Below are 27,813 nucleotides of genomic sequence, written 5' to 3'. Positions count from 1 at the left end.
TGCTATGAAGAGTTGTTACGTACATCATTTCTTATGCATCTGTTGCTGTATTTATTAGACGATGTGTGCGCCACCATCGTTTGTTGTATTTCTTCTTTTAATTTGAAATTAGTTTCTTAACTTGCAGTTTCTGTACTACATTCATAAAAATTCATGAAATTTACATCAACTTAATTTGTTTTATTTGTTTTGCTTTACCATAGTGTATTTACTCAGGCAACGTTAAATCGTGTCGCATGTTTTAGGAATCATTTTCGATCATACTTCTGGGGAAAGAACTGCACCGTATTTGAAGACCTTGTAACTCCTGCCTTTGGCTATAAACTGTAATGTAGCTAACAGCCTCTCCTCGCCGTTTACAGCTTCTGTGACGACTGAATTCTTTTTCGTCAAATAACGTTTGATGACCATCAGCAGCTCTGAAAGCATGTTTCAGCCATTCTTAAATAATTCCGGATATCATCCCCTCCCACTTCCATAAGTAACAGAGCGTAAGTGCATTAGCCATTTGTTTTCCCCACTGATTTCTCTTGGCTTTCTTGTGCCCTTGTTGGCACCAAAACAGCCAAGGCAAATCGCCTATTGAACAATGAGCGCCATCTCGTAGAACATAACCTCAGTAACCGCAAGATAAACAATTGCCAACTTGTGATAGGAACAGGCGGCGAAAGAAGCGCTGAACGCAGTGGGTCGTGCAGCGCTTAGACTGCCACGAAATTGGTCGGTCGGTCCGCCGATGAATTGGTGAGTGTGCAGGGCCCTTAAGATTGGAAACAGACTTGACTTTTTATACTAGCAGCTTGTTTTGTCATTGCCAGAAGACAACTAAGTAGATTTCACAAACGGCTCTAGTATTTAGAAAACCAAATATCAGAAACAAAGACTTACAACACAATAGAGTCCTTGGTTATGACACTAGGTGATAAATGTCAAAGGCGCTGCAGTCTGGAACCGCAAGACCGCTACGGTCGCAGGTTCGAATCCTGCCTCGGGCATGGATGTTTGTGATGTCCTTAGGTTAGTTAGGTTTAACTAGTTCTAAGTTCTAGGGGACTAATGACCTCAGCAGTTGAGTCCCATAGTGCTCAGAGCCATTTGAACCATTTTTTGATAAATGTCAAATCGAATGCGGTTCAAAATGGTTCAAATGGCTCTGAGCACTATGGGACTTAACATCTATGGTCATCAGTCCCCTAGAACTTAGAACTACTTAAACCTGACTAACATAAGGACAGCACACAACACCCAGTCATCACGAGGCAGAGAAAATCCCTGACCACGCCGGGAATCGAACCCGGGAACCCGGGCGTGGGAAGCGAGAACGCTATCGCACGACCACGAGCAGCGGACAAAAATCGAATGTGCAACACACGTTTTATGCACCTCACATGTTTATTTACAGTGTTAACTAGTAATTTACAAAACGAATAACATCGAACACATTACATAATAAAATCACACACAATTAAACTATACAAGTTGTATGAAACACATATTGTTTTTCAACCTTAAATATGAAATTCTTCAACCAAGATGTGCTTTATGTATGATTTACGCGGTTCTTGGACATAGTTTGTGAATTATCAAACAGTTAATTTTACGTCATTTCAGTGATTATTCTTTTCTCGTGCATATTATAAAATAGCCCGAGGATGGCATAATATGCTCGAAATCGGTAGCAAATGTCTTAAATTAAGAAAGAATAAGTAATTTGATTACTAGCGGAACAAAACAAATAATTTGATAAATATTGACCAGTCAAGTCATGAACATTATCAGATTTTAACTCAATCAGCATCCTATACTGTTCAGGAAATCCATATGATTATGTCTGTACTGTAAGCTTACTGCTCTTGCGAATGAATTCGACTCCAGAAAAGGAAAAGGAAGACTTTATTTTGTTCTGTTCTGTCGCTCTTGTGCGCAACGCGGCCTAGTCTGGGTCAAAGGGTCACACAACGAAGATAAAGCTTTCGAGCGGAGAAACTTTAATGTGTTAATAGAGCAGCCGATACGCTAAAGAGATGGGAAAATGAAAAAAAGGACTAAACAAAGTCGCGTCAGTATCTTCTCGGCTGATCCAGAATAGCTGTGACTTAAGGATGTATCACGGGCAGAACCATGAATGGGAGTGTCGGCAGCCTCTCGAGTTCTCCTTAATTACGTCGATCGCTTCACTCAGCGTTATTTGTGTCTGACCGCACTTCACATGTGTGGCGACGAAAGGCTAACATCTACATTTACGAAATCTGTTCAAAAAATATATGCGCTTTTTTTTAAAAACCTTATTCACATGTCGTTGGTAGCTGTTCATCACAACCTACCAGGCAACCATTTGGTTTAATTTTGATGGTAAATCTGCAGAACTCCTAGCTATTGTTATTGAGGTAAAAGATGGTTCAGTGTTCGTGGCGGTCGTAGTAATGTGTGATTTTCAGGAGCGAACCTGCAACATGAAATTTACTTATTGGATTATTTATTTACATTAATTGCAATAAGTTACAGGGCCGACAAGAGCGGTTGCCCGCGAAAGGCAAAGGTCGCGAGTTCGAGTCTGGGTCCGGCACAAAGTTTTAATCTGCCAGGAAGTTCGACTACAAATACAGCACACTACCATGTCAAATGCATTTATGAAAACTGTTGGCATTCAAAACAGCTTCCAGTCATCTCGCAGTGGATAAATACAGAACCTGTATTGTTCTCAACGGAATCTTATTCTTTGTGCAAAATAGTGGCAATTTATGGTAACGATGGTGGAGGTGGATGGCGATCACTCATCCTTCCCGCCAAAGTAGGCCACACAGCCTCAGAAATTTTGAGACCTAGCGACTGTGATGGCTAAGGTAGATGCGACAATTCATTCTCGTGCTCACAAACCAGTCCTGGACGATACAAGCTCTGTGAACTGGGGCATGTCGTTTTAGAACCCAGTGTTATCATTGGGCAACAAATTGTGTACCGTGGCATGGACTTGACCAGCCAGAATAGTAACATAATCCTCGCCAGTTATTCCACCTTGCAAAATAACAAGATATGGCTGTCATTTTTTTAATCCACTGCTTCAAGAACAGATGCAAACAGTAGCAGTTCTTTGTTTTTCAACTGATAAAATGAAAATGAAATGATCGTATGAAATTTATTGGCCGGGATGGCCCCATTCGGCCGCCGTATTGCAAGTCTTCTTACAGTTGACGCCACTTCGGCGACTTTCGTGTCAATGATGATTAAAATGATGATGGTACAATACCCAGTCTCCTGCCGGGAATCGAACCCGGACCCCCTTGCGTGGTGGGCGGCAACGCTACCGCTACGCTATTTTTTTTTTTTTTTTACTCCATTTGGTTTCGATATTGCTCGTAGCATTTGGTCTAGGTGGACGTCACAAGACATCCGTTCAAGTGGATCGTTGATTCTTTGACTCAGTTTTTTTTTTTTTTTTAACTACAGATAGCATGCAGCCCACTGACCGAACACGCTGAGCAACCGTGCCGGCCTATGGAGGCGAATATTCAGTTGCTCTGTGTACTGTAGTATATTATGCATTGTTGAGTAAGAAAAAGATTGTCGTGAAGAGCTGAGCGGAGCCGGCGCGGTATCTCAGCGTGTTCGGTGAGAGCTGGTTGGCCTCTGTAATAAAAATACTGAGTGGAAGGATCAACAAACCAACTTTAACGGATGTCATGTGACGTCCGCAACGACCAAACCCAACAGAAAAGGGGGGGAAAAAAAGCGGCGGAACAACTGACGAAACAGTTCGAATTACCGAGTGTTAAACAGCCGCTCACTTCGAGATATAGAGTGTTTGCGAATCAGTGTGTCATGATTATCGTTTACGTTTCACTAGTGTACTAAAACGCGCAGTGTTTCTTCGATTTATAGAGGTTATTTCACGATACCGGACAACCAGTTCGTTTTATTGAAAAATTTGATTCACTGTTATTCGAACTAGCGATTCGACAGTATTAGTTTTTCAGCCATCACATGTAAAGCGGCGCCTAGACTGTGTGCATTATTACTGACCTTCTATAGATAAGATTGATAGATATACTGAAACTAGATGTTTGCTGTGCAAACTGCTTCGACTGTATATTGTCTGGCTAATATTGTGCTGTAAGCCATATATATTTGTCAGCACAGTCTCGTATGTTAAATTCCGTATTTTGGCCTGCGGCTTCGAACTCAGCGGAACGCAAGTTCGTTTTAGAATTATTGGAAGTATATAAGGTTTTGCCAGCATAATTGCGTGTTACATGAAACGAGTATAGTAAACGCCAAAAGAAAACTGAACAATACTTTCAGTTGTCGAGATGTTGGAAAATGTACCCGGAAGCACTGAAGTTTCAATTAGTAAAGAAATTAAATTTATTGCGGACCAATTATAGAAAAAATGGTTCAAATGGCTCTGAGCACTATGGGACTCAACTGCTGAGGTCATTAGTCCCCTAGAACTTAGAACTAGTTAAACCTAACTAACCTAAGGACATCACAAACATCCATGCCCGAGGCAGGATTCGAACCTGCGACCGAATTATAGAAAAGACCTGAAAAGAATTACCAGTGTGTCGAAAAGCGAGATTTATGCTGAAGACTACTGTAGGCAAAACTGTGGTTCTTTGATCCCCCGCCCTATTTCCGAGGTCAAGAAGTTTTTTAACGCAACTGAAGTACGAGGGGGTATACAAAAGAAGCCGAACCAGTTTTTTGGTCAGCAGAGCTTTTGTATTACGGCGTTTTGCCGCCAGGAGCGCATAGAGCGAGCATTACAGTCAGTAAGCCGAATGCCGTCGCTGAAGAAGGTTAGGACTAGTTTCGGCAGAAAGAAATTTTCTCTCTGCAGCGGAGTGTGTGCTGGTATGAAACTTCCTGGCAGATTAAAACTGTGTGCCGGACCGAGACTCGAACTCGTAACCAATGCCTTTCGCGGTTAAGTGCTCTGGCAACTGAGCTACCCATGCACGACTCACGACCCCCCCTCACAGCTTCGAGTTCGAGTCTCGGTCCGGCACACAGTTTTAATCCGCCAGGCAGCTTAAGTTTCCGCAGAGTTTATGATTACAACTTTTTGTGTGATTGTCGTTTTTGCAAAGGCCAAGTTTCGTGTGCAGCGTGCGGCGGTGAAATTCTGTTTTTTTACTCGCAGAAAGTGGAATAGAAACTCTTAAAATGTTAAAAACAGCGTACAAGGCCGATGCTATGGTGGAAACTCATGTGTTTGTGTGGTTTTCCAGTTTCAAAAATGGTGAAATGTCAACGGATGACAAACCTAGTTTCGGTCGTCCTTCCACTACCCGAGCTCTTGAAAACTTTAACGTAGTTATCAACGAAGATCGACGACGGATCATTGAGGAAACTACAGAGCAGTCGGGAGTGACCTGGAGTTCAGTGCAACGAACTGTGTCGGAAGATTTCGGAATGAAAACGGTGGCTACCAAACTGGTGCCACGACTGGAGGCTGCTGAACAAAAACAAGCTCGCTTCGAAACAAGACTCCCGAAACGATCGAAACTTTCTCTCAAAAATCATCACAGGTGACGAAGCTAGGTGCTATGCTTACGGCACTGACCGTCAGCAAAATTAAATCAAATGAGCGAGCGTCCAAACTCAGAAAATTCCGATAATCATTTGGCTCACTTATCTTTTAGTCACTAACTTCATGCGTCAGTACAATCTCTGTATCCATCTATGCTCCCTCTTTTCGTTACACGAGCACAAAGCCAGCCCAAGAGTCAAATAACAGTCGCCGTCCGTATCCGCCGTGTTTGCACGTCCGTGATTTCACTCACAGATTGCGCCAATACGGCTTCCCTGTCTGGAGTCAACCGTAAATATACTGAACAATACTATTTCCCAATAATAGCCTAGGGACCGCTTCAGTACTGCGGGAAATGTGTGTAATCTGATTTTTAAGCGTCCTTAAACTTTATTGTTTTGCACATGAAAATATTTTAATGTTCTGCACTTTAACGCTTTTGCTAGCTAATATAAAACCTGAAGGTACTCGCCTGCATCTCTACCTCATACAGTAAACTCGTCCTTTACTGCAACTACGCGCGGTAGTGTGTTAGTTACGGCAGCGACGCTGTGCCCCTCCCTCCGAGTGTTCGGATGGGCAGGCGGCTTTGGGCGACTCAGCCCGCGCCTTGGGAACGCAGGTGTGCTGCGGTCTTGGGTGGCTCCTTTGTGTGGGTCGGGGCCGCACTGGCAACGCCGAATCAAACCCGCTGCCCTCGCCCTGCTCCCGGTATCTACCGGCCCTTTCAGAGACGTACGCCAACGTGGGACATACCGAGCACCGCGACCAACGGCTTCTCAACGCAATGCGCTGTCGCGTCGAGAATTGTGATAGTGACCTAATGAAATTAGTGCCATTTGTATTACGGGAATTCGGTGCCACTTATTATATCAGCAACTAATGGTTTTATTTTTATATCGCGCGGTTAGAGGCGCCATGTTGCTAATCGTGCGGCCTCTCCCGCCGGAGGTTCGAGTCCTCCCTCGGGCATAGGTGTGAGTGTTGCCTTTAGCGTTAAGTTAGTTTAAGTAGTTTGTAAGTCTAGGGACCGATGGCCTCAGCAGTTTGGTCCCTTAGGAAAATTCACACACATTTGAACATTTTTATTTTTATGAAATAATATATACAGCAACAGTCACTTCTTACTAATATTTAATTAGTACGACACGTTTCGGTAGCATGCTTCCATCATCAGGTGCATTTATACTTACTTTTACATTGTCGTTAATATGAAGTGAGTTTAGTTTCCTGTGCTGTGTGTGACTTTGAGGTTACGTGTCCAAAAAGACGCCCATTCAGGGAAATAAATACGTACGTTATAGTGTGTACATTATGTGATAATCATGATTTGGTACTTTCTTAGTCTATTTACTTCTAGCCGGCCGATGTGGCCGAGCGGTTCTAGGCGCTTCAGTTTGGAACCGCGTGACCGTTACGGTCGCAGGTTCGAATCCTGCCTCGGGCATGGATGTGTGTTATGTCCTTACGTTAGTTAGGTTTAAGTAGTTCTAAGTTCTAGGGGACTGATGACCTCAGATGTTAAGTCCAGTAGTGCTCAGAGCCATTTATTTACTTCCATTGTTGTTCGTAATTTCGTTATCTGGCACACAGAGCACAGTAACAAGTCAATCAAATTTAACACTTTCACAATCGTTTGTATTTTATCAATCCAAAGAATCTTAAAAGCTAAGATGAAATAGTTTCTATTGCTACAAAAGTAGAGTACAATGAAGGTGAAACATTTATATCTAGGTGTATTTATATCATTGCAAATATCAGGTGAGTAGTTGATAAGAACTTTTTTTGATTAAATAGTTATTCAATATTGAGGTTTTATAAAGAAGTCAGTATTATTACTTTCGAGTTTACCATTTAGCAACATTTCTCCATACACTATGTCATAATGAGCATTTCCAATTCTTCATGAAAGTCCATTTGCCAATTTTATGTAATGTATAAAGATCATGTGCAATATTATGTAATGTGTGGCTTGTGTTTCTTATGTGGGTGGCTACTGCTGATTTATTATACCTATTACACTAACAACATTAAAAAAAGTCTTTACCAACTACTACTCAAAAATTTACCATTAAAAATGACAAAGTGTTTAGTTGTGATGTACTTGTCACTGTACTCTGTCTGCCAGACGTCAAAATTACCGATAAAAATGGAAGTAAATGCACTAACAAAATGACTAATCACACTTATCACATAATGTATGCACTAAAACATATTTATCTTCCTGATCAGACTTTTTTTCGAAACATAACCTCAGTGACACTTACCACACAGGAAACTAATCTCACTTCATATTAATTACAATGTAAAAGCGAGTATAAATTCGCATGACATTGGCAGCCTTTTTTGGTGCAGAAAGGTGTCGTGTTAATAAAATATTAGCAACAAGTGTCTGTTGCAGTGTATTTTACTTCACGAAAATCTTACAGTACAGTCGCACCCTCAAATAACATCTATACAACATGGACAAATTGAAGTTGAAATCTTTTTATTGCTGATGAAGTAGGCAATCAGCAACAAATGCTTTTAAAAGCTTCATTTTTGTCATGACTTGTTTCGGGGCTTCATGCCTGTATCCATTTGGTTAATTATTCCAATTACAGTAAAGTTTTCGTCAGCAACATGCCGTCAACTCCTGTACTGCACAACAATATTTGCGTTTTAGCGCCGTTTTATGGCGCTATTCACACTTTGGCGACACGACATTCTATACAGCTCGGCGTAATAAAGATCGCATTACGCCAAGCTCGTGTACAGATAGGGTCGACACTCGCATTGCTACTGTGACGGTACGATACCCGATCCAGTCTGTGATATCGTACTACCGAGCTAAAATACATTAAAAAAAAATACGGAAGTTTCTGTATTTCTCCATTACCCTTCCACATCCTCTGGGTATATATTAAAGCAAATTACGTTGTATCTTTTTGCTGTTATACTGACGAGGTTCTTCCATTGCAATAAAAGAGCAAGAAGGTAAAACCATTTAAATAATTCAGAGATGTCCGGTGTAGGTACTACTTCCTGTGCGTCGTTTTCTGTTGGGTTATACTATAAATGTTTATTATAATTTATAGGCCGTCATGGCAGCCAAAGTGATAACTTGGAACTGTAGCCACATCTGTTCTTCCAAGTAGCTGTAGATAATTCTTGTTCGAAGCTGTATGTTTGAATGTACTGAAACTGAAGCTTGCTCAATTTATATACCTGCTATTAATATTTCCAGAGCCTTAAATAGGGACTCCTCCATTTCAGTTGCGTATGAAGTAATTTTTAGAATACGATTAACATTTTACCATCACTGACCAAAGCGGTAGGTTTGTTATCTGAATAAAGGAACAGCAGTGAGTTAAAAAGGATGGTACATATTACACAGTAGATCATTACCTGTTTCTTTCATTTCCGTTGCTATTATTCTGTGCGCCGAGCTAGTCACATCTGTCCTCGAATATGATTTCGTAGTGTAATCCCACAGACAAGGGCTTTTTTCAACAAGCTGGGCGAAACGTATCATCTTCGGACAGTCCTCTTGTGTGGACGACATGGTGACTATACGCAGCACAGAAATAAGTGCACAGGTCAAGACGCCTTTCCAGCTTGAAAGAACACGTGCGAGCGACTGCTTCGGCTGGCATCGTCAGCAACACGAGGCAGCTCCACACAGCTCGACGCTCCCGGATGGCGTCGAGTGTGGCGTGTCGCATGTCGTAGCGGCCAAACGGCAACATGTATCACGTGTTTACTCGAGGCTGGAAAGTGGTGCAGCCTTCCTTCTAGCGTTAAAAACAATTTACACATGTTAGCCATTAGGTCTACAACTTTGCTTCCGCCGTTTTGCAATAGACAGCAGTAGCGGCAATGGGGTTCAGGTGGTTGGTCATAGGTCCGAACGCTGTTGCAGAGGCAACGGAAAAAGCATGCGAAGTTCAGAAGAACGCGAAATCCCGAAGATTGGCGAAAATTTACAGACGCGCGAAATTTGGCACGGACTTCAATGCGAGATGCCTTTAATAGGTTCCACAACGAAACATTGTCTCGAAATTTGGTAGAAAATCCGAAGAAATTCTGGTCTTATGTGAAGTACACAAGCGGCAAGACGCAGTCAATACCTTCGCTGCGCAGTGCCGATGGTACTGTTACCAACGACTGTGCCGCTAAAGCGGAGTTATTGAACGCAGTTTTCCGAAATTCCTTCACCAGGGAAGACGAATGGAATATTCCAGAATTTGAAACACGAACAGCTGCTAGCATGAGTTTCTTAGAAGTAGATACCTTAGGGGTTGCGAAGCAACTCAAAACGTTTGATACGGGCAAGTCTTCAGGACCAGATTGTATAACGATTAGGTTCCTGTCAGATTACGCTCATACAGTAGCTCCCTACTTAGCAATCATATACAACCGCTCGCTCACCGATAGATCTGTATCTACGGATTGGAAAATTGTGCAGGTCGCACCAGTAGTAGTAGGAGTAATCCATTGAACTACAGACCTATATCATTGACGTCGGTTTGCAGTAGGGTTTTGGAGCATATACTGTATTCAAACATTATGAATCACCTCGTAGGGAAGCCGGCCGAAGTGGCCGTGCGGTTAAAGGCGCTGTAGTCTGGAACCGCAAGACCGCTACGGTCGCAGGTTCGAATCCTGCCTCGGGCATGGATGTTTGTGATGTCCTTAGGTTAGTTAGGTTTAACTAGTTCTAAGTTCTAGGGGACTAATGACCTCAGCAGTTGAGTCCCATAGTGCTCAGAGCCATTTGAACCATTTTTGAACCTCGTAGGGAACGATCTATTGGTACGTAATCAGCATGGTTTCAGAAAACATCGTACTTGTGCAACGCAGCTAGCTCTTTATTCGCACGAAGTAATGGCTGCTACCGACGGGGAATCTCAAGTTGATTCTGTATTTCTAGATTTCCGGAAAACTTTTGACACCGTTCCTCACAAGCGACTTCCAATCAAGCTGCGGGCCTATGGGGTATCGTCTCAGTTGTGCAACTGGATTCGTGATGTCCTGTCAGGAAGGTCGCAGTTCGTAATAATAGACGGCAAATCATCGAGTAAAACTGAAGTGATATCAGGTGTTCCCCAGGGAAGCGTCCTGGGACCTCTGCTGTTTCTGATCTATATAAATGTCCTGGGTGACAATCTGAGCAGTTCTCTTAGGTTGTTCGCAGATGATGCTGTAATTTACCGTCTAGTAAGGTCATCCGAAGACCAGTATCAGTTGCAAAGCGATTTAGAAAAGATTGCTGTATGGTGTGGCAGGTGGCAGTTGGCGCTAAATAACAAAGCGTGAGGTGATCCACATGAGTTCCAAAAGAAATCCGTTGGAATTCGATTACTCGATAAATAGTACAATTCTCAAGGCTGTCAATTCAACTAAGTACATGGGTGTTAAAATTACGAACAACTTCAGTTGGAAAGACCACACAGATAATACTGTGGGGAAGGCGAGCCAAAGGTTGCGTTTCATTGGCAGGACACTTAGAAGATGCAACAAGTCCACTAAAGAGACAGCTTACACTACACTCGTTCGTCCTCTGTTGGAATACTGCTGCGCGGTGTGGGATCCTTACCAGGTGGGATTGACGGAGGACATCGAAAGGGTGCAAAAAAGGGCAGCTCGTTTTGTATTATCAAGTAATAGGGGAGAGAGTGTGGCAGATATGATACGCGAGTTGGGATGGAAGTCATTAAAGCAAAGACGCTTTTCGTCGCGGCGAGATCTATTTACGAAATTTCAGTCACCAACTTTCTCTTCCGAATGGGAAAATATGTAGCTTGGGCTCAACAAAATAGGTAGGAATGATCATCAAAATAAAATAAGAGAAATCAGAGCTCAAACAGAAAGGTTTAGGTGTTCGTTTTTCCCGCACGCTGTTCTGCAGTGGAATGGTAGAGAGAGAGTATGATTGTGGTTCGATGAACCCTCTGCCATGCACTTAAATGTGAATTGCAGAGTAATCATGTAGATGTAGATGTAATACAATAAGCTTAGACATCTGTAAATATAATGCCATAAAAATATTAGTCTATTTGCATCATAAGGTTATTCTCGATTAGGTACGTCAAAACGGCGGAAGCAAAGTTGTAGACCTAGTACATTTCTTACGCAGCAATATATACAGTAAAATGCACCAAAAGTAAAATGGCCAAAGACTACATTTTTCAATCATACTTTTCAAAATATGCCCGGTGTTTTACTTTGAAGTATCACAGCAGCTACTTGCAACAACAAAAAGCAAACAAGTTCATTGTCAAACTGGGATGAGTGGCTTTTTTCCTTTTTTTTTAATCTAATAATTGGGTCAAAATCGAATGAGAAACACTGCGTAGCGGCAAACATGCGCGAATTTCAAAACAGGAATTTTTATTTTTTTACGCGTTAAGTAAAAACTTTAGTGAGAAAGTAAGTACAGAGACGGATGTAACTTTGCTTCATCTACGTACAACATTTTTAATGCAAATCGGATGATTTGAAATTTCATTGTGCGTCCATAGTACGATATGAGCTGCGTGAAGCGACCAGCACTCCGTGTTGCACTGGGAGATACGGTAGAGGCGCGTACCGGTGTTGTCCCAGTGTGAACCAGTTTAGTCGCTCCCATTACGTTTTTCTGCGCTCCTCCGATGAAGACTGCTTCTGCATCGTATCGCGTATCCTATCGTCTCAGTGTGAACCGCGCGTGCGAGTTGTGATGTAACAAAAACAGTTTGATAACATATAAAGTGAAATAGTTATATACACTGACACATGTTCCGGTGAATGGGTTGGTGTTTGTTTTTTTGTGGAAGGAGACCAGACAGCGATGTCATCGGTCTCATTGGATTAGGGACGGACGGGGATGGAAATCGGCTGTGCCCTTTCAAGGGAACCATCCCGGCATTTGCCTGGAGCGATTTAGGGAAATCACGGAAAACCTAAATCAGGGTAGCCAGACGCGGGATTGAACCGTAGTCCTCCCGAATGCGAGTCCAGTGTCAAACCACTGCGCCATCTCGCTCGGTCCGGTGAATGGCATTTCGTGTTGATTTGGTCCTTAAGCCATTTCAGGACGATGCATAACGTGTTGCATTGTAAATAACACACATATTCCAAACAAACCGTTGTGGAACACTACACTTCATAATATTCCTTACGTCAGTTACAGCCAGCCTCAAATATGTGCTTTACATTGGATGTTTTTATTTACAAGGTTAAGATAATGCAGGAAGGTAACAATCATTTCAAGCTAACAAGGGGAGGCCGCCAATTGTGAAATTCAGTTTCGATTCATACTGCGCATAATAAAAGCTCATGGCCAGAGGTGTAATGTGGCAAAGCACCAAGATGCACTTCTCAGCCGTTGTCGAGAAAATTGACAGTTAAAAGAAACCGTTGCGGTGAAATACTCTCTACGATTAATAATTTTCTACAGCGTCGTGGCGCAGCGGTAAGCGCTCGGGTTTGTAATCCGAAGGTCGCCGAATCGAATCTCGCGCCATGCAACCCTTTTTTATTTTAGGATTTGTTTTTTGTAAATTCCCGGCAATCAGTTGCAACAATTATGCATATAATAAGTTGTTGAAAGTCGTTTGTCGTGGAAAAACTGGCGACTTCGAACATCATTATGCTTTCCGCAAACAAAGTTGTATTTCACAAATGTTATCAATTTTCTTCATAATGTTATCCACATATAGTTAACGGAAGACGTAGAAACGATATTCCGAAACGAATACGTATAGTGTAAGTCAAACGTTCGAATTAGAATAGAGACGCCGGCCGAAGTGGCCGTGCGGTTAAAGGCGCTGCAGTCTGGAACCGCAAGACCGCTACGGTCGCAGGTTCGAATCCTGCCTCGGGCATGGATGTTTGTGATGTCCTTAGGTTAGTTAGGTTTAACTAGTTCTAAGTTCTAGGGGACTAATGACCTCAGCAGTTGAGTCCCATAGTGCTCAGAGCCATTTGAACCATTTTTAGAATAGAGACACCACGAACACAAATTTGCTGTGGCAGGTATGAAATATAAACTCCGTTACTCGCTCGTTACACTTGAAGGACAGATGTTGAATGGGCCGAAACGAGCCGCCGCATAACAGCGTAGTTGCGTGCTAACTTCGAAAGAAGGTAGATGCGGTCCCTAGCGCAACTTGTAACATCGTCGAAAATGAATGCGGACGGGAGAGCGATCCGCCTTCACCAACATGCATAAGCAATTCATTAATAGTATATATATATATATATATATATATATATATATATATATATATATATATTTGAATTACAAAAAACTAATAATAAAAAAAAGTTGCATGGCGCGAGATTCGATCCGGCGACCTTCGGATTACGAACCCGAGTGCTTACCGTTGCGCCACAACGCAGTAGAAAATTAGTAATCGTAGAGAGTATTTCACCGCAACGGTTTCTTTTAACTGTCGATTTTCTCGACAACGGCTGAGAAGTGCATCTTGGTGCTTTGCCACATTACACCTTTGGCCATGAGCTTTTATTATGCGCAGTATGAATCGAATATGAATTTCACAATTGGCGGCCTCCCCTTGTAAGATCTCAGCTTTTTTCTTTGCCCGAACACTTTTCGGTATTAATGTGTTCATTAGCGTGGCCATCTTCAGTAGTAGCTAATTTATTTGCACTACACGTTTTAGAGGTTTAAACCTCCATAATGAGGTGGATTTATGTCAATTAATACAACATGTAAGTATTGCGTTTACGACTTTGATGTAACATGTGGTTCCGTCTTGAGGAAGATGCCGAAAACAAAACACTATCTTAGAAAATGGCTCGCAGTTTTATGGACCTCCTAGAAAAAATGAACAGAAGTATAAACGTAAAAGTAAAAACATCTCCGCTGGGCACATGTTCCTTTTTTCTGTCGTTTTACATCACATACGTCGTCACATGCGCTTTGTAAACACTGAAGTGAGCAAAGATGGCGTGTATAATTTACAAAGTGCAAATAACATATAAAATAACAATGTTGCCAACAGTGGCAAAGGCAAAACCCTATTTTGGAAGAAGTCTCAATGCTTTCTGGGGGTCTTTGGTTGCAGAGATGAACAGAAAAATAAATGTGAACATCATTATCATTGACTACAGATTTTTCTGTCTCATTTACATTACTTAAGTCATTGTGTGCATTTATGCAAACAGGATGGCGTGTTAGAAACACAAGTGAAGTTTTGTTCACGAGAACAAGTCTCGTGCCTAACATACAAGGCAGCGAACCCCTTCCACAGCAAAATCGTCACTGTACTGAGGTGCTTTTTTACCCAGGAGCAACTGAAAGCGTCACAAGGTGGTATTTATTATAATGCAGAATACATGGACAAGGCAATGACAACCAATAAACGCTATTTACAATGAAATACTCAGCTTTGAGTGATGTATGATGCGTAGCTTTGTAGATACAGTCCTGCACATTAATATAACCCAACACAGTGAAGCAGATCTATCTAATGTATAGAAGTTCAGTGTAGGCTGCTATAACCAGCAGCTATTTAGTTCAAGCTCTCAGCTGATTAACAGTTCGACACTTAATTGTGCACTGTCTCGACGATTACCCGCTTATAGCAGTTGGCTGTAACGGCATCAGCTGTTGATAGGCGTCGCCTGGCAATTTAACTGCAGACAGGAACTGGTGCTGGCGACGAACCGCGACAGAATCCGATTGTGGCTACGTGTCCCCATTTATCCGCGAATGGCGGAAGGCCGTGCATCTGCTGACTCGATGGTGGATGCAGAAAGTAGTTCCTAGTGTCAGCGCCCTCTGTGACAGCTGACATAAAACGGTTGCCGGATGGAGCGGAGTCTTTTCAGGTATTGTGGACGAAGCATAAATACATTCGTATTTATGAGTGGCATCTCTGTGGCGACAGTCTGAATTGCTTCGTGCCTAGCGAGGGGTGTGACCGGCTGTTGAAATCACTGTGTACCGTGTATGGCTGCGTACACAGCAAGATTATAGAACATGAAAAATATATATTCTGCCAACAGTGGCAAAATTCTCGAACGCTGTGCTTCTTATTTAAATACAAGTTCCAGGCACATTAATGTGACCACTGCCTATGTTCGACGTCAAGAAGCAGTAACCACTCACAGACAGCAGGTGGCAGCACTAGCAGTGAAGGATATGTACAGCATGTCTGGGGACGCGGAAAAATAGTGCATCCGTTGTAGTACAAGGTGTACATAAAGTCCCTTTACAACTTCAAAATTTTATTACAACGGCAGTTGTTGAAATATTTTAACAACATTTCTTTTATTGTAATCAGTGTTTATAAAAGATTTTTTGATAGTGTTTTAATAGACCTCTAAATGGGCGCCTTTAGTTGCACGAAGCACATCAAGACGGTACTCGATTTCTTGCCATGTTCGCTGTAGCATAACGTCATCAGTAGTGGCAATGGCATTACGAATCCTTTGCTTCAGGTCTGCAACGTCACGTATCTGTGTTTGATACACGATATCTTTTACATACCTCCATGAAAAAAGTCCAAGGGAGTGATATCTGGCGAACGCGGTGGCCAAGCAATTGGCCCATCCCTCCCCATCCATCTGCCTGGAAATGTTTCATTGAGGAACCGACGAACATGCAGTCCCCAATGTGGTGGTGCACCTTTGCTGGAAAATGATAGCTGGTTGGAAGTCAGTCAGTTGTGGTGCTACATATTTGGTCAGAAGGTCGAGGTAAACACTGCAGTAATTGTTGACACGTTGAAGAAAGATGGACCGCCGGCCGCGGTGGCCGAGCGGTTCTAGGCGCTACAGTCCGGAACCGCGCGGCTTCTACGGTCGCAGGTTCGAATCCTGCCTCGGCATGGATGTGTGTGATGTTCTTAGGTTAGTTAGGTATAAGTAGTTCTAAGTTCTAGGGGATTGATGGCCTCAGATGTTAAGTCCCATAGTGCTCAGAGCTATTTGAACCAAAGATGGACCAATTATTCGGATGCACATGATTCCGCACCACACATTCACTTTTCGACTATACCGGTGAAGGTCCCTAGTCACATGGGGGTGTTCAGATCCCCAGATTCACACATTGTTTCTGTTTAACGTCCTTGAAACATGAAAAGTTGTCTCGTCACTGAAACAAACTCGCTTAAGAAATGCTTCATCCTCCGAAAGGCGTTCCAGCATGATGCGTGCAAACTCTGTCCGTTTTGGCTTGTCATTTGGCTCAAGTGTTTGTAACAGTCGCACTTTGTAAGCATACAGCTGTAAGTTCTTGTGCAAGACTTTATGCACAGTTCAACGTTGTAGTTGCAACTGTCTGGCAGCAGTGCGATGGACTTTGTAGGTGAACGAGTGATGACGTTTAAAACGCGATCGATATTTTCCACGGATGTTCTTGATCGCCCGCTCCCCCCTTTATCCAACACTGTCCCTGTCTCCATAAACTTTTTGTGCCATGCAAGGATCGAAGGGTACGATTATGGATCTCTTCCATACTTCGATTTGAAGTTTCGTTGAGTCTGAACATCCGATTTTGTCTCGATGAACCAGGACACACATCGTGCCTTCTCTTTAGGAGTTGGGTTTTATAGAGGTTCGGTTCCTTCCATCAACAGAGTACCTGAAACACAAAATTTTCGTATATATAAAAACCTTTAGTAAACAGTGATTACAATAAAAGAAATTTTGTTAAGGGGGGTAGGAGGTCAAATGGGCTGTCTTGGAGCAGGAGAGCCACCACAGGACATTTTAATTTCCATTGTCTATAATTTTACAAATAAATTCACAAAACTTTGTTAGCATGAGCAGGAAGGATTCAGGATTCACACTCATAGCAGTGGAAGTTCAAAATCATAACAAAATAAATTTTCTACACGTGAAATTTCATCATTTTTTGCCTACTATTGGCAGCATTTGTTGCTATAGGTACAATTTTCTTCATAAGTAAGAGAGATTCTTCGATGACTTTTGCACAGCATACGAACCACACTTACAGGTTTATGAAACTCGAATTTATTTAATTTATGAAAAAATGAATGAGTTGTTACATTTTAAACTTCATATTTAGAAAAAACTCAAATTTTATAGTTAATTACCTTTTTACCACAGTTTTTAATATTTTTGGAAAATTCTAGAGTTTCATACACCTGTAAGTATGGTTTGTTTGCTGTGCAAAATTCATCGAAGCATCTCTCTTACTTTTGAAGAAACGTGTACCTATAGCAACAAATGCAGCCAAAAGTAAGTGAAAAAATGATGAAATTTCACAAGTAAAAAAATTTACTTTGTTATGTTTTTGCAGTTCCACTGCTATGAGTGTGAATCCTGAATCCTACCTGGTCCTGTACCTATAGCAACAAATGCAGCCAAAAGTAAGTGAAAAAATGATGAAATTTCACAAGTAAAAAAAAATTACTTTGTTATGTTTTTGAAGTTCCACTTCTATGAGTGTGAATCTTGCATCCTACCTGGCCATGCTGACAAAGTTTTAGGAACTTATTTATAAAAGTATAGACAATGGAAATTAAAATGTCCCGTGGTGCCTCTCCTGCTCCAAGTCGGCCTGTTTGACGTCCTACCCCCCTTAAAATATTTCAGTAACTGCCGTTGTAATAAAATTTTGAAGTTGAAAAGGGCCTTTATTGACACCCCGTATTTCGGAAATGAAGCGATTCAACAAATCTTCAAAGGTGCGTGATCTTTGGCTTGCGGACCAAGGGTGCCCATTTCCGAAAAGGCTAAGGTTGTAAACTGTTTGAGTGCCGCTGTGTTTGGCAAACTGGCGCTATCCATTACGGACGCCGAGGCAACTGTGGCCCATTGTGAGCCATGGATTACAGGGGTGAACGGCGGCTGCAGAGATGTGTACGAGCGAACAGAGGTGCAACTCTGACCGCCCAGTGAACCAAGGGGCTAACAACACTGCTTCATCAATGAGCGTTCAGCGAACTTTGCTGCGTATGGGCCTCTGCAGCAGGCGCCTACCTCACGCAACCGTGCTAACTGCTGTTCATCAGCGACGAAGGCTGGAATTTGCACACCACTAACGCAACTGGACGTCCACTGGATAGCGACAGGAGGCCTTTCGAAATGAATCATGTTTTCTTCATCGGACAGATCACCGTTGGCATGGTTCAAATGGCTCTGAGCGCTATGGGACTTAACTTCTGAGGTCATCAGTCCCCTAGAACTTAGAACTACGTACTTAAACCTAACTAACCTGAGGACATCACACACATCCATGCCCGAGGGAGGATTCGAACCTGCGACCGTAGCGGTCTTGCGGTTCCAGACTGTAGCGCCTAGAACCGCTCGGCCACATCGGCCGGCGCCGTTGGCATGTACGGAGTAAAAAGTCTGAAAGCAAACACAGCGACGCTTGCTGAACAGTCGTAGAGGAGACATTGTTGGTAGCTCATTGGTTCATCTGGGCGGTCACTTTCTGAACAGCTGCACGTCTACCCGCTCGTACACATCTCAACAGTCGTCATTCCGAGACGACTGTAAGCTGTTTTGAATGTCAGCGAGTTTTCTGCGCCGTATTAGGCATGGTAACGTGTTGTGTTTTTTGCGTTTCCCTGTATTTGTCTGCCCTCTGTAGCTTCCTGGGATTTCATCAAAACCTGGCAGAGTTATGTCCAGTACTGGAATGTCAGAGCATTTTGAATAGGAGGCGCATTATTTTCAATACTTTTAATACACAATGAAGACTTTCACCACCGAATGTTTCAGCTGCTGAGAATTCTTCCGGGTTGTATGGCCGTGGTCCATGGAACTCTTCCATCCCTGACGTTTCGTCCATGGCTGCGTTGGACATCTTCGGAGTTATTCCTGGTTGTGGTCTGTCTTGCCGGCACCTCCGAAGATGTACAACGTAGCCTTGGACGAAACGTCAGGGATAGAAGAGTTCCATGGACCACGGCCATACAACCCGGAAGAATTATCAGCAACTTTTAATATAATTTGAGATAAGACAGACAGGTAACACAAAAAATGAAAAATTAATGATGGTGCCCCTTTGCCAGTAGATGAATTCACACAGAGTAGGCACATCTTTAGCGATCAGACTAGAATGAAAACTGAGGTTAAGGCAAGGATTCTGTGCAGCAGAGTCGTTTCGAGAAGTTTTAAAATCTAGCCATAGCAGAACGTAATTCCGCCGGTAGCTCTATATAAGTCTGCAATACTTACGTTAAGGAGGGCAGTCGAACAGAAACGGGGTCTTCGAGAGAAAGATATTAAGGAAACTATTTGGCCCCAAGAAGGAATGGAGGTATCAAAAAACCAGGAGCTGGCAGAGCTACACTCACAAGCTGATACTGGCCGAAGGGTGAGGGAAAGAAGATTGATGAGTACTAAACCGCTACACGGAACCCGGTACCAGTTGAAGGTGGCTATTTAAGGTCTTCCAGGATAACATAAATTTGATCTGCAATATTTCGCTTCCTTAATATCTTTCTCTCGAAGACCCCGTTTCTGTCCTTATTAAAAGTTTTTAAACTGCTGTCGTAATCCACTCATTAAAAGGTGTATTTGAATAGTAAAAGTTTAACGCAATAAGACGGTATAACAGTCAGAAACTGTGTTTGTCTCGAGGCAGCATAATCACGTTTTTCAAATACCCGGACAGTTTTCATCCAGTACTTGAGAATAAGAGCTCTTAGCGACTTCCAAAAAGCTATAAGCATAATTTCAAACGTTTCCTAAAATGTTTCTTTCCTACATCCTTAAAGTCAATTATTTATCACATTAACTCATTTGCAAAGTAGTCAGACGTTTGAAGTTGTTTTATAAGTGGGTGTTCGATTTTTTTTAAGGCTCTGGGTTTACTGGTTATTTCGAAATCGCGAGTACGGTATTTAAACATAATCCTCTTTGCCATCTTTTTCTCTTCCATCACGCTGACACTTTTCCGTCCCACCAGGCTGGTATGAAGATGTGGCCGGCGTGTCGCAGCCAAGATGGTCATACTGTGCGCTGAGATATGCTAATTTCCTTTTAATTGAGTGAGATGAGAACATCTCCTAGGACCTTAAACAGAAGCTATGTAGGAACGGGAAGAAGTTGGCAGGAAATGAATAAGGCTGCAAACACTTCCAAATACAATTTAAGAATACTTTATTTTTCAATAACTCGTCCTTACCACTCAGAGAGATGTCTTAAAGTGGCTTTTTACCCAACAGTGATTACACTCTACCAATCTAGCAACCCCAACTTCCTGAATAGGGGAGTGTGGGATAAATTGAATTTTCACCAACCTGTGTATTAAAGATCACCCCTACACTTTTTGAATATACGTATTACAAGGTATCACACCAAACATTTGTAGGTGAAAACGAAAATGATATGTAGGAGATATATACATTTTTCCGAAGGCTCATTAAGTGGCCCCTTTTCCCTACCTAGGGGTATAATGCGGTCAGTTACATCGCAGCAGGATCCCATGTTTGTTGTGATTTTTGGACAAACTTTCTAGGCATCTTGATGTCCAAGCGCCTTGACCAGATCGTTTTCTGTTGTATTTTTTTATTAGCCACATATAACATAACGGAGACGGTTTAAAATAATGTACATGAATTCAGGAGATAGAACGACAGGCGATAGCTTTTCATATAAAAGTGGTTGGAAGTAAATCTGATCGACAAGTGTTATGCGTTGTATATGGAAGTAATTAACCTTTACCAGGGTAAACAACTTTGCCACTTTTCCCGAAGAGTAATGTAGCCACTTTTTCCGATCGGGTACCATGCCGGTGTATTCACAGATGAAACTATGAAACAGAAACAAACAACAAGAGCGACATTTTTAGTCGAAAAGACTTTTCTTTAAATGCGAACATTTTTAGGTTAGGCTTTACCGTGACTGTTACTGACATTAAATGAGACAACAAGTTCACTGTTACCAGTCACCGTTTTATTTGGTTATGGAATCATATTCTAATCTATGAAGCAACTTTCCCAACTGTAATTCTGCATTATGAAGCTGTGTATTGAACATTTCACCTAATTGTTATCAATAACTATGAAGCTTAAGCCATTTTAACATTTCACCTGATTGTATAAACGAGTACGAATGTTTGCTGTTTTAACTTGTCAGAATTGGATTTATATACCACCTGAAGTACACACACATATATTTGACACCTCAAAACAAACACCCCCAAATGCTTAAAGCAATTATTCTGTAATAATATTGTTATGATGTATATTCTTTGCACTTTGCGATTATGTCTTCACCTCTGCCATACGAACCTTGCACCCAGCTGATTCCAGACGCCATATTTGTTTACAAATGTGGCAGTATACATGCGATGTGTTACGATAGCAAAAGGAACCTGTGATCACTGAAGGTACTGTAGTTTACTTATTTAATGTTTACCATTAGATATCAGTTTAATTTTTCGTCAAAAGTAATCCTAAACCATATTCTGAAATAGTGCCTCGTTTCTCCACTAGGCAGTGCCACAAGTTCCTCCAAAAAATCGTAACACAACACACACACAAATGTAATACTTACTAATGTAAATCCACCCGATGATGGAGGTTTAAACCTTCGAAACGCGTCGTGGAAATAAATAAAACGGTGACTGGTAACAGTGAACTTGTTGTTTCATTTAATAATCCAAAAGACTTTGTCGAAACATTGCTATGGTAAAAAAGTGTTACTCTAAATATAAGTGAGGTAACAGGACTAGTTTAACTTGCTTACATTACATTGTCACATGACTGAAAATCAGAAAAATATAACGGAACAAACTTCCTTTGTCAAACTCACTGACAACAGAGATGGTGCATTGTAGAACTAGTCCTTAGGCAGCAGCACTATTCCGGGCAAGAAATATGCAACGGTCGCCTTTGCCGCCCTGGCCACTTTATCCCACCTACCCCTGTTACTTTTTACTATCAGAGACGAGCGCTTTGCTGACGACTCATTCTGATGATACCATCAAAAGCTCGAACCAAGATAAGAAACGAGTGCGAGACAGTGCTCATTCCTTCCTGCACGCAGAAAATTACCAGCTATTCCTCGTTGTGACTCATACAACTACACACCAGGCGACAAGCGTAAGGCACCACTTGTTCCTCTGTATATTCTGACACACAAAAACATTATTACTCTTTGCGATTTTGTCATATGATGACATGGTTGGAGACCGTGGCTGTCACTTGAAGACAAATGTTGATGGTGTTGAGACAGCAACCACCCACAAATTTATTTTAAGTTCCTTTATTCCTCCGTTTTGTGATGCTTGTGGTGTGCACATCTCTGTCCGCCACATTTTAACAGACTGCATTTTATACCGTGATGCAAGGGCAGAAGCACAAGTTGATGGTGATCTGCCCTGTGTTTTAGCTAATGATGAGACGTGTGTGTCTAGGGTTTTTAAGTTTTGTGATGTGTCTGGACTCTGGCCTAAACTTTTAGGCTGGGGGTTTTAGTGTATTGCAGAGTGGCTGACACCTCCCTTTTTTTTCCTTGCGGTCAGCCGGCCACTTCCATCTGCTACATTGTTTTAGCCCCCTCTCTCGTTTTCTTCCTGTGTTGTCCATGTTTTACTGCTGACGCCCTGCTTCATCCCACGCTTCGGTCTGGGTGAGCACATCTTTTCCGATGATTGTTTCCCGTGTTTTATGTTCCGTTTTATGTAAATATTCTGAGTTTTTTTTTTTTCTTCCTTGACACCCGTCTCACTATGATACTGAACGGGCGCTGAAGACCTTGTTGTCGTGCGCCCACAAAACCCCTCTACTACTACTACTTTATTCAAAAGGTACCGTTACCGGTTTCGAATCATTACGATTCATCGTCAGACGGGCTTCATGCTTTCATTACAACATGTGCTCCGTTTTTTACTGATTAGTTATCCTAAAATATAAGTAATAAATAATTAAAAGCACGTCACATTCAGTGACAAATCTGAAGCGCTCAATTATGCATGTGTGCAACTACATGCGGCGAAAACTACAAACGTTGTCTGCTGGACGAAAACTATGAAAACAAGTACTCCAAACCGACATATCACGTGAGTCACATCCCAATGCAAATCTGTAACTCAACCATCTATGTGGCGTGCTTATAGTTCTGTATTATTTATATTTTAGGATAACTAGTCAGTAAAAAACGCAGCACATGTTTTAATGAAATCATGAAAGCCGTCTGAGGATGAATCGTAATGATTCGAAACCGTAACGGTACCTTCTGAATAAAGGAACTTAAAATAAATTTGTGGCTAGTTGCTGTCCCAACACCATCAACATTATTGCTCTTTTCTACATCTAGAGACAAGCCGAGCAAAGCTTGCTCTACTCTGACGGTTAGAAAACTCAGTCTAAGATCTGTGGCTGGTTACTTACTGGAAAATCAGTGCCTCCCTCGAACGTGTACATTCTCATGGTTTGGTACAGGATCATCGAACTCTCACTTCAGCGATGACTCAGGTGCTCCCTGGTGATGACTGCGGCTCCGACTGTGCGACTCATTCGCTAATTCTCTCACAAGGGAACCTCCCCATCGCACCCCCCTCAGATTTAGTTATAAGTAGGCACAGTGGATAGGCCTTGAAAAACTGAACACAGATCAATCGAGAAAACAGGAAGAAGTTGTGTGGAACTATAAAAAAAAAAAGCAAAATATACAAACTGATTAGTCCATGTGCAAGATATACTCCATCAAGGAGGGACTCGATTGAGGAACAGCGTGGTCCCGTGGTTAGCGTGAGCAGCTATGGAACGAGAGGTCCTTGGTTCAAGTCTCCCCTCGAGCGAAAAATTTTTCTTTGCAAAGTTGTGATCTGTCCGTTCGTTCATTGACGTCTCTGTTCACTGTAATAAGTTTAGTGTCTGTGTTTTGCGACCGCATCGCAAAACCGTGCGATTAGTAGACGAAAGGACGCGCCTCTCCAATGGGAACCAAAAACATTTGATCGCAAGGTCATAGGTCAACCGATTCCTCCACAGGAAAACACGTCTGATATATTCTATACGACACTGGTGACGGCATGTGCATCACATGACAGGAATATGTTGTCGACCCACCTAACTTGTACACTTGGCGAATGGGTAAAAAGATTCATCTACGTTGCCCGATTTAGGGTTTCTTGTGGAGGTGATAATTACTCCCAAAAAGTGATGAAAACATCAGAGTTTGTCACATAAACTGCAACAAATGAATCCAAAAGTCTCACAGTCGCACACTTTTCCCTGTGCTCTGTCAAAACATATCTTTTTAACTTTTTCAAATTTTTCCGTGTGTAGACCGCCAAATCCTGCATATGCCCTGGAATTTTGGAGAGCGAAGTTGATTTATGTGTGAGTGCCTGAACTTTGATAATTGTCTGAAAATAAAAAATTTAAATTTTCGCTCGAAGGAAGCCTTGAACCAAGGACCTCCCGTTCCATAGCTGCTCACGCTAACCACGGGACCACGGCGCTCCTGAGTTCTGTCTCTCCTTGATGGAGCATATCTTACACATGGACTAATCAGTTTGTATATTTTGCTTATTTTTTCATAGTTCCACACAACTTCTTCCTGTTTTCTCGATTGATCTGTGTTCAGTTTTTCAGGGTCTATCCACTGTGGCAACTTATAACTAAATCTGAGGGGGATGCGATGGGGAGGTTCCCTTGTCAGTACTTAGCTCATCTGTTGCTGACAAGACTATCTCCGACTGCCGTTTATATACAGTACTGCTCTTTCAGGGTCTTGGCAGAGTTTCTCTGACAGTGTTGCTTTCTCCTGCTTGCACTGGAAGTCCTTTTAATGACCAAAATGTTTCTCGAAGTTTCTCATACCTTCTTAAACAGACTAGAAACGTCCCACCTATGCCAGTAATACCTTGATTTTGCTTCGGTCAGCTGTCTGTGACTACTTCTATTGCTTATAGCATGTTGTCACCCCGGTATTGGCCACGAGTGTAGCAGCATACTACTTTCGCCCGGGGTGTGCTAGGAGTTACGCTCGCTTGCCCTCCGACTGGCCGTATGGAGCCTGTCTCTCATGCCTGTGCCTTACCACTTGAGGGGAGGTTCAGGTCGAGACCGATGAAAAAAATGATTTTTTTTTACATAATTTGCATCCCAGAAGTACACAAATTATGCCTGCGAAAGAATTTTTTGCTTATGAAGGTATTTTAGAAGTTACAGTGTATGGAATGGAACCGTGCTTCGACCGAAATACGGGCAGCTGTAGGAACACGAGGACTTAGTTAAAGAAAAGATTTACAAATTTCTGCCCAATGGAGATCTGCTTAAAAGGTGCACCAGAGCCAATACATGAAATGACTGCAAGAGCTTCAACGTGTGCATTTGGGAATTGATACCGAGAACATCTTCATAGAAGGGCAAAAACTGTTGAAAGAGCAGCATTTATAGCTGCAGGCGTATTCATATAAAGGTATCAAAAATTGGTTCAAATGGCTCTGAGCACTATAGGACTCAACTGCTGTGGTCATCAGCCCCCTAGAACTTAGAACTACTTAAACCTAACTAACCTAAGGACATCACACACATCCATGCCCGAGGCAGGATTCGAACCTGTGACCGTAGCGGTCACGCGGTTCCAGACCGAAGCGCCTAGAACCGCACGGCCACACAAGCCGGCCATATAAAGCTATCCATTTGTTCTGAAGACCATGAACATATCAGGAATCGTCAGAGAGACGAACAGGAAACGCATTGCTACCGCGGAGCAATGGGTAAAGAATGTCTCAGTTTGCTAAAGAGTCGAGAGGGCTCCAAATTCAGAACCAGAGCATGTTTGAGGAAGAGAAAGGATGCCTCTATGGTCTTGGGACTGCAGATTAACCGTAAATTCGGAAACGACTTTTTTCTTCTTACTCCAAACTTTAAACTTAAACTTTCTCGAAACAACATTTTTCAGCGCGCGAAGCGCTGTGGAGCTTCGACAGCGTAACTGATTCATTTGATTTTTATTTTAAATGAAAGATTTAGGGGGTCTTAGCGAGAGACTTTTTTGTATTTGAATTTCAAATATTTGTTTTAAATATTTGAAATTAGAAAATCATGGCATATTTTTCAAATAGTTGCCATTTTTGAGGTGTTTTTCAGAATCCCTTCGTGATTCCCCCCCTCTCCACCTACCCCCATACCTACTGAAATTCATTCCATTTTTAGGTATTTTCTATTATTGTGGGTTTCAGAAGTAGCCACAAGTCTGAACGCGGAGCGCAACCCAGGATGTGCCACGAGGCATATACTTTGAAATCGGTTGCAGTTGCCATTTTTAGTGTGCTATGAGATAGAAAACTTTTTTTCATACACATGAAATGAGATCACATGGCATTGATGGCAGGGAGTCCCCACGCGGAAAATTTCAGCCGTCGAGTTGCAAATCTTTTCAGTTGAACACACGTTGAGCGATTTACGTGTTGATGATGATGAAATGAAGTTGAGGACAATGCAACATCCAGTCCCCGAAAGGAGAAGCTCTCCAACCTGGGCGTTAATCGAACCTGGACCCGCTGCCTGGCAGTCAGACGCACTGACCACTCGGCTAAGGAGGTGGACTTTCATACACAACTGTATGTGTATTACAGATGTTTATACCCCCAAGAACCATGGACCTTGCCGTTGGTGGGGAGGCTTGCGTGCCTCAGCGATACAGATAGCCGTACCGTAGGTGCAACCACAACAGAGGGGTATCTGTTGAGAGGCCAGATAAACGTGTGGTTACTGAAGAGGGGCAGCAGCCTTTTCAGTAGTTGCAGGGGCAACAGTCTGGATGATTGACTGATCTGGCCTTGTAACACTAACCAAAACGGCCTTGCTGTGCTGGTACTGCGAATGGCTGAGAGCATGCAGCCTTACTGTATGGTTAAATGATGATGGCGTCCTCTTGGGTAAAATATTCCGGAGGTAAAATAGTTCCCCATTTGGATCTCCGGGCGGCGACTACTAAAAAGGACGTTGTTATCAGGAGAAAGAAAACTGGCGTTCTACGGATCAGAGCGTAGAATGTCAGATCCCTTAATCGGGCAGGTAGGTTAGAAAATTTAAAAAGGGAAATGGATAGGTTAAAGTTAGATATAGTGGGAATTAGTGAAGTTTGGTGGCAGGAGGAACAAGGCTTCTGGTCAGGTGACTACAGGGTTATAAATACAAAGTCAAATAGGGGTAATTCAGGGCTCGGTTTAATAAAGAATAGAAAAATAGGAGTGCGGGTAAGCTACTACAAACAGCATAGTGAACGCATTATTGTGGCCAAGATAGACACGAAGCCCACACCTACTACAATAGTACAAGTTTATATGCCAACTATCTCTGCAGATGACGAAGAAATTGAAGAAATGTATGATGAAATGAAAGAAATTA

The 27,813-nt window shown here is 42.3% G+C and overlaps 1 protein-coding gene across 1 annotated transcript in view; it reads left to right on the top strand.

Moving 5' to 3' along the window:
- Nucleotides 1–27,813, top strand: part of LOC124802490 (low-density lipoprotein receptor-related protein 1) — a 735,000-nt gene that overhangs the window by 186,564 nt on the left and 520,623 nt on the right. The gene's annotated exons all lie outside the window — the stretch shown is intronic.

This window comes from Schistocerca piceifrons, chromosome 6 (genome assembly GCF_021461385.2).
Source record: "Schistocerca piceifrons isolate TAMUIC-IGC-003096 chromosome 6, iqSchPice1.1, whole genome shotgun sequence".
Classification (NCBI taxonomy): domain Eukaryota; kingdom Metazoa; phylum Arthropoda; class Insecta; order Orthoptera; family Acrididae; genus Schistocerca; species Schistocerca piceifrons.
Note: the sequence above shows the minus strand (reverse complement) of the source record. Positions and strands in the feature narration are given on the sequence as shown.